Source organism: Podarcis pityusensis, assembly GCF_964106645.2.
Source record: "Podarcis pityusensis genome assembly, chromosome: 11".
NCBI classification, from domain to species: domain Eukaryota; kingdom Metazoa; phylum Chordata; class Lepidosauria; order Squamata; family Lacertidae; genus Podarcis; species Podarcis pityusensis.
Genome location: NC_138036.1, coordinates 3971903 through 3987715, shown reverse-complemented (window position 1 = coordinate 3987715; position 15813 = coordinate 3971903). Strand labels below are relative to the sequence as shown.

The 15813-nt window shown below is 43.5% G+C and overlaps 1 protein-coding gene across 13 annotated transcripts in view; it reads left to right on the top strand.

Annotated features, from left to right (window-relative positions):
• CELF4 (CUGBP Elav-like family member 4) overlaps window positions 1-5593 on the top strand; it is a 783337-nt gene extending 777744 nt beyond the window's left edge. For 12 of the 13 annotated variants that reach the window (XM_080973523.1, XM_080973533.1, XM_080973528.1 and 9 more), the window contains exon 13: window positions 3220-5593. The gene's annotated coding sequence lies outside the window, so the exon portion shown is untranslated. Of the gene's footprint in view, window positions 1-341; window positions 430-3219 lie in introns of all 13 variants that reach the window. The other variant, XR_013977614.1, reaches the window with a different exon arrangement.
• The last annotated feature ends 10220 nt before the right edge of the window (window positions 5594-15813 follow it).

Sequence of the window (15813 nt, the reverse complement as noted above, 5' to 3'; positions counted from 1 at the left end):
ATATGTCGGTGTGTCTCTTGCTAGGCTCCTTCCATCCCTGTTTTATTTACTTAATTCCGTTTCCTGGTTCTTTTTCTTCTTTACGTTCGTTTGTGCGTGTTCATTAGAGCTTTTCGGAACGATGCTGTGTTTTGGTGCTTATATTTCTTTTATCCCCCTTTCTTTCTTTCCAAAAAAAAATCTTATGATTTCATAATTCTTTTGCCGTTCTAATCTATATCTTTCCTTCCCACCGTCCCGCCTTTCCCCCCCCCAAACTATATATAAATACAAAGGTATATATATAAAAAAAATCTTTTCTTCTTTTGTCATTCAATCAAATTCCAACAATACCAACCAAGAGCCAGTCAAATCCACCACAGTCTCGCGCTGAGCTAGGAAAAAAGTTCACGTAATGACAGGAAAGTGGAGAATACAGTCCCCCAGTCCGTAAGTTCAAATCAACTCAAAGTTGAAAGTGTGACATGATGGCGCCATGTAACGAAGCTAAGAATTGGTTGCATGACATGCCGTCAAGTTTCGTGGAGGTGCCGTGATTGAAGCATTTTTTCTTGGATGTTGTATCAGTTGATGATTGGCCAGTCATGATCACATGTGCCTTTCTTGACTTTTGTGCTGCCACGGTTTTTTATTGCTGTGCTCATTTTTTTAATTATTATTTTTTTATTTCCTATTATTTGTTTGTTTCCTTTAGTGCTTGCAGTGGTTTCTTTGTTGTTTAATTTCTCGTTCAGCGGTTTTTTGCTTCTTTAGATTATCACACGGAAAGAGGGGAAACGTGAATTCTTAATTCTTTCGGGGGCGGAAAGGGGGGTTGTTATAAATATATGAATAATTCCTAGCTTTGTTAAAAAAGGAAGCAGGAGGAAAAATGTGTGATTGGTATTCTTGCACTCTAAAATCTTGTGTTTTCTTTTTTTTTAATGGATAATTGGGGGCCTTTTTCAATTGATCTTTTTTCTTTCTTTCTTCCTTAAGATATTTCAAATCCCTCTCAAAAATTCATAGAGTTAATCGCAGCAGTTTTTACAAATGGAAAGAGCTACCTTCCAAAGCAAGCTAGAAAATAAAACCTGCGGCTTCTAACGTGCCTTATTAGAATTCCTAATTTGCCTCATAGCGCAATAACTCTCAATAAACCCATCCTGTCTGGGGAGGGGGGGTGTTATTTGGGGGAGAGGGAAAAAAATCCTGATTCAAAAGTAAAATGCATTTTTTTCTTTTTGTTTGTTTACAACTGAAAAAGGGTCCTAGATGAGTGTTTTCCTTTTTTTATTTCTTATTCTATTCTTATTATTTTCGGTGTTGTAATTGTTTAGACTGCTGTGTACGGTTTGCTGTTTGTTCAATCAACAGTGTCGGAAACCTGCCAGCATGGTTTGATATAACGCATGACACCTTACCCACCAGAGGGGAGCTTTGCAGTTTCTAAGTTTCTTGATGTAATAAATCACCAAATGTATAAGAAGAGAAACCTGCTTGCTAGCAAGAGATAAGAGCTAATCCGTTATGATTAAGCATCCTCCTTAAATGTCAAGTTTAGTTGGATCATGATTAAAAAAAAAATATTTAAGAAATGTTAGCTTTACATTTTTAGTTTATTTTATTGCACAGAGAGAGAAGGAGAGGAAGTTGGTTCCAAGTCATTTTATTTTTTGAAGCCACCTGTGCAAAAAGTGTTTCTTTCTGCCATTTGCAAAAGAAAATATCTTCCTGGCAGCTTAGCTGCCCACAGAAAGTTGAGGGGGGGGGGACTTTTAAAAGGACAATTTCTCCTTGCTTTCCTATAAGCGGCCCACAAAATTAAGCTAAGGAGCACGTGTGCTTTACCAGGCGATGACAGACCCAGCTGCCCAGGTTAGAGTCTTGACTTTTTCGTGGTAGAAAAACGAAAGCTTGGGGAAGGGGTGGTGTAATTCTAAACTGTCATGGTCAAACAAAGGAAAATCACTTTGTTTATAGATGATAGATAGATAGATAGATAGATAGATAGATAGATAGATAGAGATATAGATAGACAGACAGATAGATAGGTGATAGATAGATAGATAGATAGATAGATAGATAGATAGATAGATATAGATATAGATAGACAGACAGATAGATAGGTGATATAGATAGATAGATGATAGATAGATAGATAGATAGATAGATAGATAGATAGATAGATAGATAGATGATAGATAGATAGATAGATAGATAGATAGATAGATAGATGATAGATAGATAGATGATAGATAGATAGATAGATAGATAGATAGATAGATAGATGATAGATAGATAGATAGATAGATATAGATAGATAGATAGATGATAGATAAACTACAGTATCTTTTTCCCTCCAGTGTGCATGGAAGGTTTATAGACATGGCTACATCTGAGAAAGCCCGTGTAATTCCAGTGCTCCACAAAGCCCTCCACAGCACGCTTCTATTTTGGGTTGTAGATGGGTCTTTCCTGAATTCAGTCTATGGAGAGTGACTTGGGGGAGCGCTCCCATAGTTTGACAGTGTGGAAGCACCCTGATATTTGGCAAATGCAGAAATGTGGGGCTTAGCAGAGCCTAGGCATCACGGCAACCCCGAAGCCCAATCCAAAGCTTTGTGGCAACCGAGGTGCATGGCACAGAACTCTCTGGAGAACAGCTTTGCACACTCATTATGGCATCTCCAGCAGCTGCCCGTCTGCAGTGAGGGTGCAATATCTGGCGCTGTCTCATAATCTGAAGTGAACGGGGAAGAGGGGCCACGTGAAAGCAGGCTGTGTACGAATGCACATTATCATGGCACAGTGTTGCTGTTTCTTAAGAGGAATAAACATTTCAGATTTTATTATGAGCAGAAGTTCCTTGTAGTCAGGGGCCGTTAGGAGCTAGGATAACACTGGAAAGACTTTGCACCACTTACGGGAGACGGATCACTTAACGTTCTCAAAATGTTCCAAAGCAGTTTAGGGATTTGATCTTGAACCCCTTCACCAAATTTGCATTTAGTTCCCACAATGAGAGCAAGGTTGTCTTGGAAACAGGTGTTCTCCTAAATTTCCTCTTTTTTTTCTTTTCTTTTTAGGTATACACTTTTGAACTTCTCTTCCCTTGTCAGTTTTCTCTATCTTTCATTCTTCCTCGTTTCATTTCTTGGAGGTTATTTTTCTTTTCTTTTCTTAACTGGTAAACGTGTGTTGGTTAAATCTGCAATGATCTTCTTCATCTCTTTTTAGGGCATCAGCTGAATGGGCCACATTTAGAGAAATATATATATATTAAATAAATATATATAGGAACGAGAACTGTTGGATTACACCTTTAACATATCAGCAAATATCAGTCAAGCTGAAGACTTCAGACTTACTCTCTTTCTGATTGTTTAGACTGTACCATTTCTTTAAGAAAAGTCATGTCAGCTGGGTTCGAAAGGACATAAGCTTGAAACAGAAACATAAATAACAACAACAACAAAAAAACCACAGACAAAATCACGACAGGAGCAAGATCGTCTAGGATTTCTGCAGTGAAACTGATGTTACCACAGCGGCTTTTCTCCAAACAGGAAATGCAAACCTTGATACTGACAAGAGGAGTGCCTGTTTGCCACCAGGGATGCAGTTGCTATGGAAACCCCATGGCACCAGTCACTAAGCATCTTTATCTGTCATTCCTTAGCTATATAGGGACCAAAGGACATAACTTTTTATCGCAGACTTGTAGCTGTATGTAAATTACAGAAGTTCTTTCCTTTTCTCATGAGCTGTTCCTATAACAGGTTTTGAGAGCAATTATATGAAATATGTAAAAACTAAAAAAAAAAAAAACCGCTTAAACGCTTTTAAAAAAAATGGCAAGATAATAGTTCTTTGATACTTGGGGAGGATCTTTGGTTATACATTAATTAAGAGTCTATGAAACTTTCGTATGGTTTTCTGTATAATATGTATGGATTGAGTGCTTAGAAGGGGAAGGTTGAGGTGGGTATCTGTGGAAAGCAGACAAAGGAAAAGGAGGAACCCACATAAATAAGCAGATCACTGGACTGGCAAGTGATGGTGATGATGATGATGATGATGATGAAGAAGAAGGCGCAGAAGACGAAGACAAGAAGGCTGATGCAAAGTAGAAAGAACACAAGTTTGTAAATGCTTCTGACTCCACCCGCCCTAAAATAGCTGTACAGAATTTAAAAAAGAAAAAAAAAGTTTAAAATACCTATATAATAGGGGGGAAAGGATTAGATGACATAAAAAGCAAAAATAAAAAAATAAAAAAGCAAAAAAAAATATACATAGAGGTTAGCATTAATGCTAAAAAAAAAAAAATCCACAAAGATGTTGTAGAACTGTAACTTTTGTAGAGTTTAGAATGAAATCAGTTCCTGCTCTCAGCCAACTGCTGTTGGAAGCTGTGTCTTATTGGGGGTGGGGGGAAGGGGGGGGCAAAGGAGAAGATGGCTGATCTCGGCAGCTTTTTAAACTGCAAGCATTCCAGCTAGTAATAAATAAATAAAACTAATAAGCAAACGAAACAAAAAAAAATTCTCAATTCCTGTAGGCAACGCAAAGGGGGGGGCGGGGCGGGGGACTTGACGGCTATCTTCTTGCAGACTATTGGAAGTTAGTTCGAACTTGACGAAAAAATAAATAAACTGGAAAAAGAAAACCACAGCTAAGACGCTTTCATGTTTCCATAAGCTGTCGCCAGCAACTTCCAATCATCTTTCGCTTCAGTAGCTTCCATATTTGCTCCAGAACCCTTCAGGACAGGGGTGGGGTGGGGAGCGGGGTTTAGCCTAGAACCTTAATCTTAAAAAAAAAAACCACAAAAAAAGTTTAAAAAAAATATTTAAAACACAAAAACAAAAACAAAAAAAATTACAAAAATGCAATCTCTTTGAAGAATTTCTGAAACTGTTTACAAGGAATTTTGAAAAACAGGGGGATGTTTAAAAATAAAAGATGCTGGCTCTGTTTTTCTGTAAATAAATTTGCATATTTTGTAGGACTTTTAATTGTAATGATAGAGGAAAAAAAATCAAGGAAAACTATTTAAGGAAAGCACGATATTTATCTTTGGTAAATGACTTTAGAGCAGTTTAAAAAAAAGTTGCTTTAAAATCTGAATCAGAAAAATAGAAACAATGAATTATTTAAGAACACATATATTTTAAAGTATATCATATTTATTATAATTTATTTCCACTGTGTTAAAACTTGATTTTTAAGGGTGTGTTTTTTCCCCTTTACTCCATTTTATTGGACCGAGAACAACGACACTGTTCTTTTATGAATAATTGTTTGCCTTTTCGTTCAGATTTGGGGGATTTCTTATTTTGTTTTTTAAAGAAACTGTTCTCTGTCTTTCTCCTTGTTGGGCCTGATTTTGAAGTCTTTATACTGGCTAAACACCCCCCTGGTCTTCTCTGGTTGTTTGGCTGGGATGAGACCACTGAAACAAGCCCCTAATCTAGGTGTGTAAATGACTCTGCAGTTCCATACAACTGCTCTCTGATTCTCAATTCCCTAAAACTCCTTGTAATCTTCTGTAATTATTGAATGACGCTTACCAGCTTAGCCCTAAATAAAGCACAGTTTAAAAAAAGAAGCAGCATGCTTTACTTCTCAATGGTTTCCCCCACCCCACCCTCCATTAATGTGTTTGCTCTGAAAACCAAATGAATCGCTTTCAACTATTTCATTAATATACATTGTTTGAGTATCAGAACAAATCCCTTTGTGATATGAAACATATCTCGCTGGACTGAATTAGCGACACGGTCTCATTTAATGTCTGCTTGGTATTCCACAGCCATTGACCTTAAACCTAGTAGGTGATGAGATCAAGAAAAAGTACACACAAATTAGAGATATTACTTCACCCAACACAAGACGGCTGTTTGATTTCAGACTTGGGGGGCTTTTTAATGATGAAAGGGAAGAAGGCCAAAATTCAAGACATTGCCTGGAGGCGGTTGGAGGATGGATGGCGGCTAATGGATTTAGGTTGAATCCTGACAAGACAGAAGTACTGTTCTTGGGGGACAGGGGGCGGGCAGGTGTGGAGGACTCCCTGGTCCTGAATGGGGTATCTGTGCCCCTGAAGGACCGCCGAGACCACATAGCACCGGTCCTGAAAGACCTACATTGGCTCCCAGTACGTTTCTGAGCACAATTCAAAGTGTTGGGGCTGACCTTGAAAGCCTCGGTCCAGTAGACCTGAAGGAGCGTCTCCACCCCCATCGTTCTGCCCGGACACTGAGGTCCAGCTCTGAGGGCCTTCTGGCGGTTCCCTCACTGCGAGAAGCCAAGCTACAGGAAACCAGGCAGAGAGCCTTCTTGGTAGTGGCACCCGCCCTGTGGAACTCCCTCCCACCAGATGTCAAAGAGATAAACAACTACCTGACATTTAGAAGACATCTGAAGGCTTCCCCTGTTCAGGGAAGTTTTTAATGTGTGACATTTTAATGTATTTTTCATCTTTGTTGGAAGCCGCCCAGAGTGGCTGGGGAACAAATAATAAATTACTATTATTATTATTACTACTACTACTACTACCCATCAGTGGCAACATGGGGAAATTTATGGCTTTGTGATTCAAATTCCTAGATAGCTGCACAATCCGAACACCTCTCCTTTGAACTGTCATTGAAACCTCTCTCTTTTTGCATGCAAATGCAATTTTTTCAGCAATGGTGTCGCACGGTGGTTCTGGTAATGATAATAACAGTTTGCCCAAGGGGCAGTCAAGCCTCAAAATTTTGCCCTAGCTGCAGTTTCAGGGGCAGCCCCACACAGAACACATTGCAGTAGTCCAGCTTGAAGATTACATTCAGATTTGACTGCCTTCGTTCCAGCTGCATGCGATCAGTGGACTAGGGGGACTAGACTAATCCCCTAAATGTTCCCGGTAAATTAGAACATTAAACTATTAAAGCCTGTTGCCTCATTCCCATAGCCCAAGAAACTTCTGCCTAGCATGGAGAGGGAGGCAAAATGCTCGTGTGTGTGACATCACTGGCACCTCTGTCCCTAACTGTTCCCTACGGAAAATTTCACCGCATGCCACTGCAGCAGTACAGAATCATGAGAAGGCAAAGGTTTTAACACTAGGCAGACTCCATTCATTTAATTTTGGGATTTATAAACTGCTTGCCGATCGGAAGGTCAGCAGTTCGAATCCTCGCGATGGGGTGAGCTCCCGTTGCTCAGTCCCTTCTCCTGCCAACCTAGCAGTTCAAAAGCACATCAAAGTGCAAGTAGATAAATAGGTACCACTCCGGCAGGAAGGTAAATGGCGTTTCCGTGCGCTGCTCTGGTTTCACCGGAAGCGGCTTAGTCATGCTGGCCACATGACCCGGAAAAACTGCGGACAAACGCCGGCTCCCTCGGCCTGTAAAGAGAGGCGAGCGCCGCAACCCCAGAGTCATCCACGACTGGACTTAACTGTCAGGGGTCCTTTACCTTTACCTTACTCCGCATTCAAAGAATACCAGAGAGGTGTACTAAAAAACAGAGTATAAATCGGAATCATGTTAGAAGCACGAAGCTCACAAGCATTAAAATCCTACAAAGTTAGAAGGGAACATACTGGAAGTAAAAGCCTAAGTTTGCATACAGTATGGGGTCTGAACTGGTGATAACTGACCAAACAAAGTGTCCAAGAAATCTCTTGTGGGCTAAATCATAGAATTGCAGAGTTGTCAGCTACTGATAAGCCTCATCTGCCGTGAATTCATCTACACCTGGCATACCTGAATGTCATGAATGCGACTGAATTGCAGGGAATGGGGGGGGGGGGGACAAAAAGGCAAACGGTTGTGGAGGGAATAAAACCAAGTCGTTGGAACTGAAACGCACACATACACATATATGCAAACGTTTCTGGGTAGATTGCTTCCTGGTCCACACATGGAAAGGCTATTTTAAAATGTATACAGGAATCAAACAGAGTTTACTTCTCCCATCCTGGTACTAAACACATTTACCTGGAAATAGCAAGCATCCGTTTTGCCGTAGAAAAGGGTAGCACATTTTTAAAGTGAAGATAATAAACTGAGCATCTGTAGCTAATTAGACGCCTGGAGAGCCACTTCCCAATTATAAAATGCTTATATATATATATATTTTAAAGCATACTGTGTTGACCAGCGTTAGTCCTGGTGCCCAGCCTAGATGCTAACATGGAGCCTGTCTGCAGCTGCTCCTATCATATGCTGGTCTTGAGGTGGTTGTTTGGAGGCCTCTTAAGCTGTGGAGCTACTGGCCTGATCCCACAAACTCTTCTTATGCTCTTTTGTTCTTAGTTAGTAGATCTTTCAAAGTGTTGCTTTTGTCCTATAAAGCCTTAAACAGCTCAGGACCGCAATATCTCAAGGACCACCTCTACCCAGATTCTGCGATCATCACCTGAGGCCCTTTTTCATGTGCCTCCTCCACAAGAGGTCCGGAGGGTGGCAAAACAAGGACAGGGCCTTTTCTGCAGTGGCTCCCCATTTGTGAAATGCTCCTCCCAGGGAAGCTCACCTGCCCCCTTTGTTACACACAGTGGCATAGCGTGGGGGGTGCAGGGGGGGCCGGCCGCACCGGGCGCAACATCTGGGGGGGGCGCTCTCGCACTCGCAGCTCTCTGCCCCTACTAAAATCCACGGGTTAGAGGGCGCAAATTACTTGCCTTGGCCCGGGTGCTGACAACCCACGCTACGCCACTGGTTACACACACCCAACTCTGAAACCCACTGGGAAGGGCCAGGGGGGGGGTCATCTAGGGCACCCCTCAGCAATGCAAGAATCTTTTGCCCAGCGTGGAACTCGAACTCACAACCCTGAGATTAAGCATCTCATGCTCTACCAACTGAAATGATATCCTAGTAAGGCTATTTATTGCCAATGTGGTTCACGCAGGTAAGTGTCTTGCAGCGGGAAGATTCGGGCTTGGGGTGGGGGCCATTCTTCCCCCAGTCAAGACGCAGTTGGAGGATGGATGGTGGCTAACAGATTGAGGTTGAATCCTGACAAGACAGAAGTACTGTTTTGGGGGGACAGGGGGAGGGCGGGTCTGGGGGACTCCCTGGTTCTGAATGGGGTAACTGTGCCCCTGAAGGACCAGGTGCGCAGCCTGGGAGTCATTTGGGGTTCACAACTGTCCATGGAGGCACAGGTCAATTCTGTGTCCAGAGCAGCTGTTTACCAGCGCCATCTGGTATGCAGGATGAGACCCTATCTGACCGCGGACTGTCTCGCCAGAGTGGTGCATGCTCAAGTTGTCTCTCGCTTGGACTACTGCAATGCACTCTACGTGGGGCTACCTTTGAAGGTAACCCGGAAACTACAACTAATCCAGAATGTGGCAGCCAGACTGGTGACTGGGAGCGGCTGCAGAGACCACATAACACTGGTCTTGAAAGACCTACATTGGCTCCCAGTACCTTTCCAAGCACAATTCAAAGTGTTGGTGCTGACCTTTAAAGCCCTAAACGGCCTCGGCCCAGTATACCTGAAGGAGCATCTCCACCCCCATTGTTCTGCCCAGACACCGAGGTCCAGCTCCGAGGGCCTTCTGGCGGTTCCCTCACTGCGAGAAGCCAAGTTACAGGGTAGGAGGCAGAGGGCCTTCTCAGTAGTGGCAACCACCCTGTGGAACACCCTCCCACCAGATGTCAAAGAGAAAAACAACTACCAGATTTTTAGAAGACATCTGAAGGCGGCCCTGTTTAGGGAAGCTTATAATGTTTAATAGGTTATTGTATTTTAATATTCCATTGGAAGCCGCCCAAAGTGGCTGGAGAAACCCAGCCAGATGGGCAGGTTATAAATTATTATTATTATTATTATTATTATTATTATTATTATTATTATTATTACAAAAGTCTGTGCTAGAATGACAACACCACCTGGGCACCTCAAGACAACCCAAGATGGCGGCTGTTCCTGTAGAAGAAGCGCAAGAGCTCGTGTCAAGGGGCTGCTTTCCTTCAACAGTCTTCTTCACCTCTTCCACTTTGGGAGCTCCACTTTGGGTGGGTGTGGGGATCCAGACCTTCCAGAGAAGGATTCCCACATGCTTGGTGTCATGAGTAAACCAGGCCAATGGTGCCAGTGCATGAAGCATCAGCATGATAGCATCTCAGAACAATTTCCCTCATGAGGTTGTGGACTCTCCTTCCTTGGAGGTTTCTAAGCAGAGGGTGGATGGTCATCTGTCATGGATGCTTGAGTTCAGATTCCTGCGTCACAGGGGGTTGGACTAGATGACCCATGGGGTCCCTCCCTTCAAACTCTACAATTCTATGATTCTATGATTCAGACTCCAGGCGGAAATTCACTGTGGTTCATATCTTACCTAACTCACACGTCACGAAAGGATGCACAAACAGAAAGGCAGGTGTCCTTCAGAAATTCACAGTTCTTCAAGTTTTGCAACACAGGTCTTCAGCCAAAAATATATGTACCTAAAGGGAAAGTGGACACTATTATTATTATTATTATTATTATTATTATTATTATTATTATACCCCGCCCTTCTGGCTGGGTTTTCCTAACCACTCTGGGCGGCTTACATTTTTATATATGTATACACACACACACACACACACACACGTTGCGATTTAGCGCTTCTGAGCATGCGCGACTGCCAAAACCTGGAAGTAACCCGTTCCAGTACTTCTGGGTTTCGGCAGTCTGCAACCCAAAAAAATGCAACCTGAAGCATCTGTAACCTGAGGTATAACTGTATAGTAAAAGATCAAGCATTAAAAACCTCCCAATATAGGTCTGCCTTCAGATGTCTTCTAAAGTTATATAATTCTTTATCTCCTTGACACCTGAAGGGAAGGTGTTCCACAGGGAGGGCGCCACTACCAAGAAGGCCCTCTGTCTGGTTCCCTGTAACCTCACTTCTCGAAGTAAGGGAACCAGCGGAAGGCCCTCGGATCTGGACCCCAGTGTCCGGGCTGAGCGATGGGAGTGGAGACGCTCCTTCAGGAATACTGGGACAAGGCACGTCTTGGTGTTGGTGTTGTTAAATGTGTATACCACCCTATAACTACAGGGTCTCAGGGTGCTTCACAACATAAAATCACAATATAGAAACACAAAATACATAATAAAAATCAAAACAAGACGAACCCAACACATTTTTAAAGGGCATTGGATGTCTGCCAGCCAAAAGCCTGCTTAAAGAGGAACGTTTTCGCCTGGCACCTAAAGCTGTATCATGAAGGCGCCAGGCAAACTTCCCTGGGGAGAGCATTCCACAGACGGGGAGCCACTGCAGAGAAGGCCCTGTTCTTGTGTTGCCACCCTCCGGACCTCTTGAGGAGAAGGCACACGAAGGAGGGCCTTAGAAGATGACCTCAGGTAGGTTCATATGAAGAGAGGCGGTCCTTGAGGTATTAATGAAAATAACCAATTAAAATGCATTTATTCGAGAAAACGGCTTGCAAAAATGTGTCTATCATGGGGAAGCGCTGCAAAGAAAAATCTGCGCTTTAAAGTGGTTACAATTTTCATGAGGGCTTTTTCTTTAAAAAATAAAAATAAAAATCCAACAAACTGATGCTGGAAATATTGTGAAGTGAATTTAAGATTGGAAAAATGAAAACCTGAGATTGAAAGATCCTGCAAGTAAGTTCTCAAATTTCACTCTTGGGGTCTGGGGGTGGGAGTAATCATGAGTCAGACATGACAAGAGTCAGACAAAATAATAGCATAAATGGTAAAGGTCTGCTTACATCAAATGGGGAGAGGAGAGAATACACTTTTAGCAGTAATTGAAATTCAAGGGTTGAAAAAGTGAGCCATTTATGAGTGGGAAACAATATTAGACTGGTAAGTAAGACTATTAACCAAACAGCTAAGAACAAAGCATTTATCACAAAGGCCTGACGGCATCGTCCAACAACATTCCTTGTGCAAAGTACTTAAAAACTTGCAGAATTTCCAGACATGGCAGTTTAACCCAAAGATTGGAGGGATGGGGTGGATTATAGCTGTCAGTCTATGTAGGGATCCACGAAACGGGCTTCTGAAAGCTGAATCCAAGATCCAGAGTGGTCCAAATGGAAGTCCCAGGTTGTTGTTTAAAAAAAGAGAGGGGGGGAATGTTTAAAGTTGGAATAGCAAAGTCTGCGCCTCATAAGGGAATAAAGAGAAGGTTGAAAGCAAAATAGAGAAAATAAGCCCTATTAAATCCTGCATCTCGTCGAAACCTGCTCATGAGCTGAAATATCAGCCACTTCCTCAAAAGGCCAGCTCTGATGAAGCAGCTGAGAGTAGCTTCAAAAAATGAGCAAAGCAAGAAATCCCCTCCCATTTACCCACAAAGAGGGCAAAGAGCAAACTGGGCTCCCATGTTCTCAGAACAAGCCAAAATATGTTGGAATAAATAAGCAGAAATAAGATTAAGCAAAGAGGAAGAGGTGAGTTCAAACCCTCAGGGACAGGCTTCTGTTTTATCCCTCCAAGCATCCCATTTTTCCTGCCTCGCGATTCACTCTTTTCTCTCACTAAAATTCAGTTCTGTGCTAGTAAATGACACTGGGGGAAAATATTTTTTTTTTAAAGTGTTTTACTTTTTAAAAACTTAATTATTTGGGAGGAGTGATGCATTCCCACGCCTAATTGGGGTACAAGGGGTTTCACGAATGTCACTCAGATCTGTAATGAGCCTTGTATCTTCTTCGCCTTGGGGCCTGATCTCAGCTGGGCTGGCGCCTCACCAAGAATTTTGCTCTCATGTTCCAGACAAGACATTTCTTCCCTTAAAAATCAGGCTTTCAGGCCTGCTTAAACGAGAGCTTTCTTGACCAGCGTTTGCTTCCGTTCCACTCCACATCTTCTGGGGTGACCACCTTCACCACACATGCTGATTCACGGCCCCCACAATATTATTATTATTATTATTATTATTATATATACCACCCTATACCTGAAGGTCTCAGGACAGCTCACAGAACAAAACCAGAACACAAAACACAAAGTATGTAATCAAAACAACCCAATAACCCCCAAATCCAAATCATAGAGCTGGAGAGTTGGAAGGGACCCCAAAGCTCATCTAGCCCAACCCGCTGCAATGCAGGAGGCTGAGGCAACGAGCGGAGCAACAGATTCGGCCAGCCCTACCGTTAGGCCCAGTGGCCACATTCGTTCCATACATGGAAAGCCCTGCTACGACTCCACTTTACACAGTCATGGCTTCCCCCAAATAATTCTGGGAACTGCAGTTTGTTAAAGGCACTAGGAGGTGTTAGGAGAGTCCTCTGTTTCCCGCGGAGAGCTACAGTTCCCAGAATCCCCCAAGAAGAAGGATTGATTGTTAAGGCGCTCGGGAAACCGTATCTCTGTGAGAACCATACGGATCTCCTAACACTCCCAGAAACCAGTGAAGGCAGTGAAGGTCCTCTGTGAGTGTCTGGAGGGAGTTGGAGGATGGATGGCGGCTAACAAATTGAGGTTAAATCGTGACAAGATAGAAGTACTGTTCTTGGGGGGACAAAGGGTGGGCAGGAGTGGAGGACTCCCTGGTCCTGAATGGGGTAACTGTGTCCCCGAAGGACCAGTTGTGCAGCCTGGGAGTCATTTTGGACTCACAACTGTCCATGGAGCTGCAGGTCAATTCTGTATCCAGGGCAGCTGTCTACCAGCTCCATCTGGTGCACAGGCTGAGACCCTACCTGCCCGCAGACTGTCTCGCCAGGGTGGCGCATGCTCTGGTTATCTCTCGCATGGACTACTGCAATGCACTCTACGTGGGGCTACCTTTGAAGGTTACTTGGAAACTGCAATTAATCCAGAATGTGGCAGCTAGACTGGTGACTGGGAGCGGCCGCTGAGACCACATAACACCGGTCCTGAAAGATCTGCATTGGCTCTCAGTACGTTTCTGAACACAATTCAAAGTATTGGTGCTGACCTTTAAAGCCCTAAACGGCCTCAGTCCTGCATACCTGAAGGAGCGTCTCCACCCTCATCATCCAGCCCGGACACTGAGGTCCAGCGCCGAGGGCCTTCTGGCAGTTCCCTCACTGTGAGAAGCAAAGCTACAGGGAACCAGGCAGAGGGCCTTCTCAGTAGTGGCGCCTGCCCTGTGGAACGCCCTCCCAGCAGATGTCAAGGCAATAAACAACTATTTTACTTTTAAAAAACAACTGAAGCCGGCCCTGTTTAGGGAAGTTTTTAATGTCTGACGCTGTATTGTTTTTAATATTCGGTTGGAAGCCGCCCAGAGTGGCTGGGGAAACCCAGCCAGATGGGCGGGGTATAAAGAATAAATTATTATTATTATTATTATTATTATTATTATTATTACTACTACTACTATAGCATCCCATTTTGCTTCTGTGACTATAGTCAGGGGCTGAATCCTGCTTTCAAACACCCTCACGCCTTGCAACAGCAATTCCTGTACGTTAATTCCACCCTGTGCGAAGGAGCGCTTCCCTTTGTCCCCGAATCTGCTGCTCATCCATTTCCCCAGATTTCTAAATAGCGATCCAATTAATCAGGGAGAAAATATCCCAGTTTGGGGCTCTCATTCCACTTTTGCGCAAAACTCACCTATTTCTTCCCTGCCACCCACCTCGACCCTGGCAAATCCCTCGCTGAAAATCCGGGCTCATTAGGAAAACCTTTCAGGCTGGGTGGTTGTTTATGGTGCATCCTCCCTCACTTCATCTCCTCATTTGAATATGCTGTAAACTTGATTAATGTTGACTCTTAATCTCTTTTTCTCTAGAAAGAACACCTGGAGCTTCGTTAACCTGCCTCGGCATTGGAATTTAAAATAAAATAAAAATATAAGCGGGTTGGGGGCCTCGCCTCTATAGCTACTTCCCCCAACATTTTAAACAGGTTTTTGGGGGGGGTTGGAAGTCGTGAGCAGCTATCAACTGGTGCGGACGACGCAGGTACAGTCCTGGAGAAGCGTGGAGATGTTTTTGGCAACCATCTCCGTATAGACACACCTCCGAGCCCTCCTGAGCGGACGACTAGATTTATGGCCCAGTCTCCTCGCTTTCCTCTTGAGGTGCGCAGTTTCCAGAATCTTGCACCCTTCCTTGTCGGTGGCTCTGCCAATGCACATTATTTACTTGATAGAGATCCGCTTGCCACATTCCCTGCCATTTCCTCCCATCCTTTAAATTTGTCAGGCAGGCCTGCTCTTCCTTGCGTGCGGCATTCGCAGGAGATAAATAGCGCAGGGGACAACGCACTTGGAACCACTTCCCACCAAGCCTTCCGGCAGCATCAATCATCTTTGTTGAACTAGAAGAGTTTTCTCATTGTAATTACACTAATGCCTCTGTAATTTCATCCTCGTTAGCAGCAATTGAGTTCTGCACTTCGCCGGTGCCAGGAATGGATACTTCCCAAAGATCACATCCACCCCTTTCGGATAACAGCTCCGTGGACTATTTTCAGCCGCTCCAGAAAGGAAGTTCTCAAACTCTGTTCAAGGGAGTCTCGGCATCATTATTAGGGCTTTAAAACAACAGGGAAATAAAATTCAAAGCTCCCCCAAATAGTTGCTCAGTAGCTAGGAAGTGCCTTGCTTTCAGCCATCGATCTGTTTCTTGCACAACGTTGTGAACATTTATGTTACGGACCGCCCTGAAATCTTTGGAGAAAAGGGTGGTAAATCATAGGATCGTAGAATTGTAGAGTTGGAAGGGACAACATGGATCATCTATTCTAGTTTCTCCCAAACTTGGGTCTCTAGATGTTTTTGGACTACAGTTCCTATCATCCCAAAACACTGGTCCTGCTAGCTACAGATGATGGGAGTTGTAGTCCGAAGTTTGGGAAACATCTAGTCCAACCCCCTGG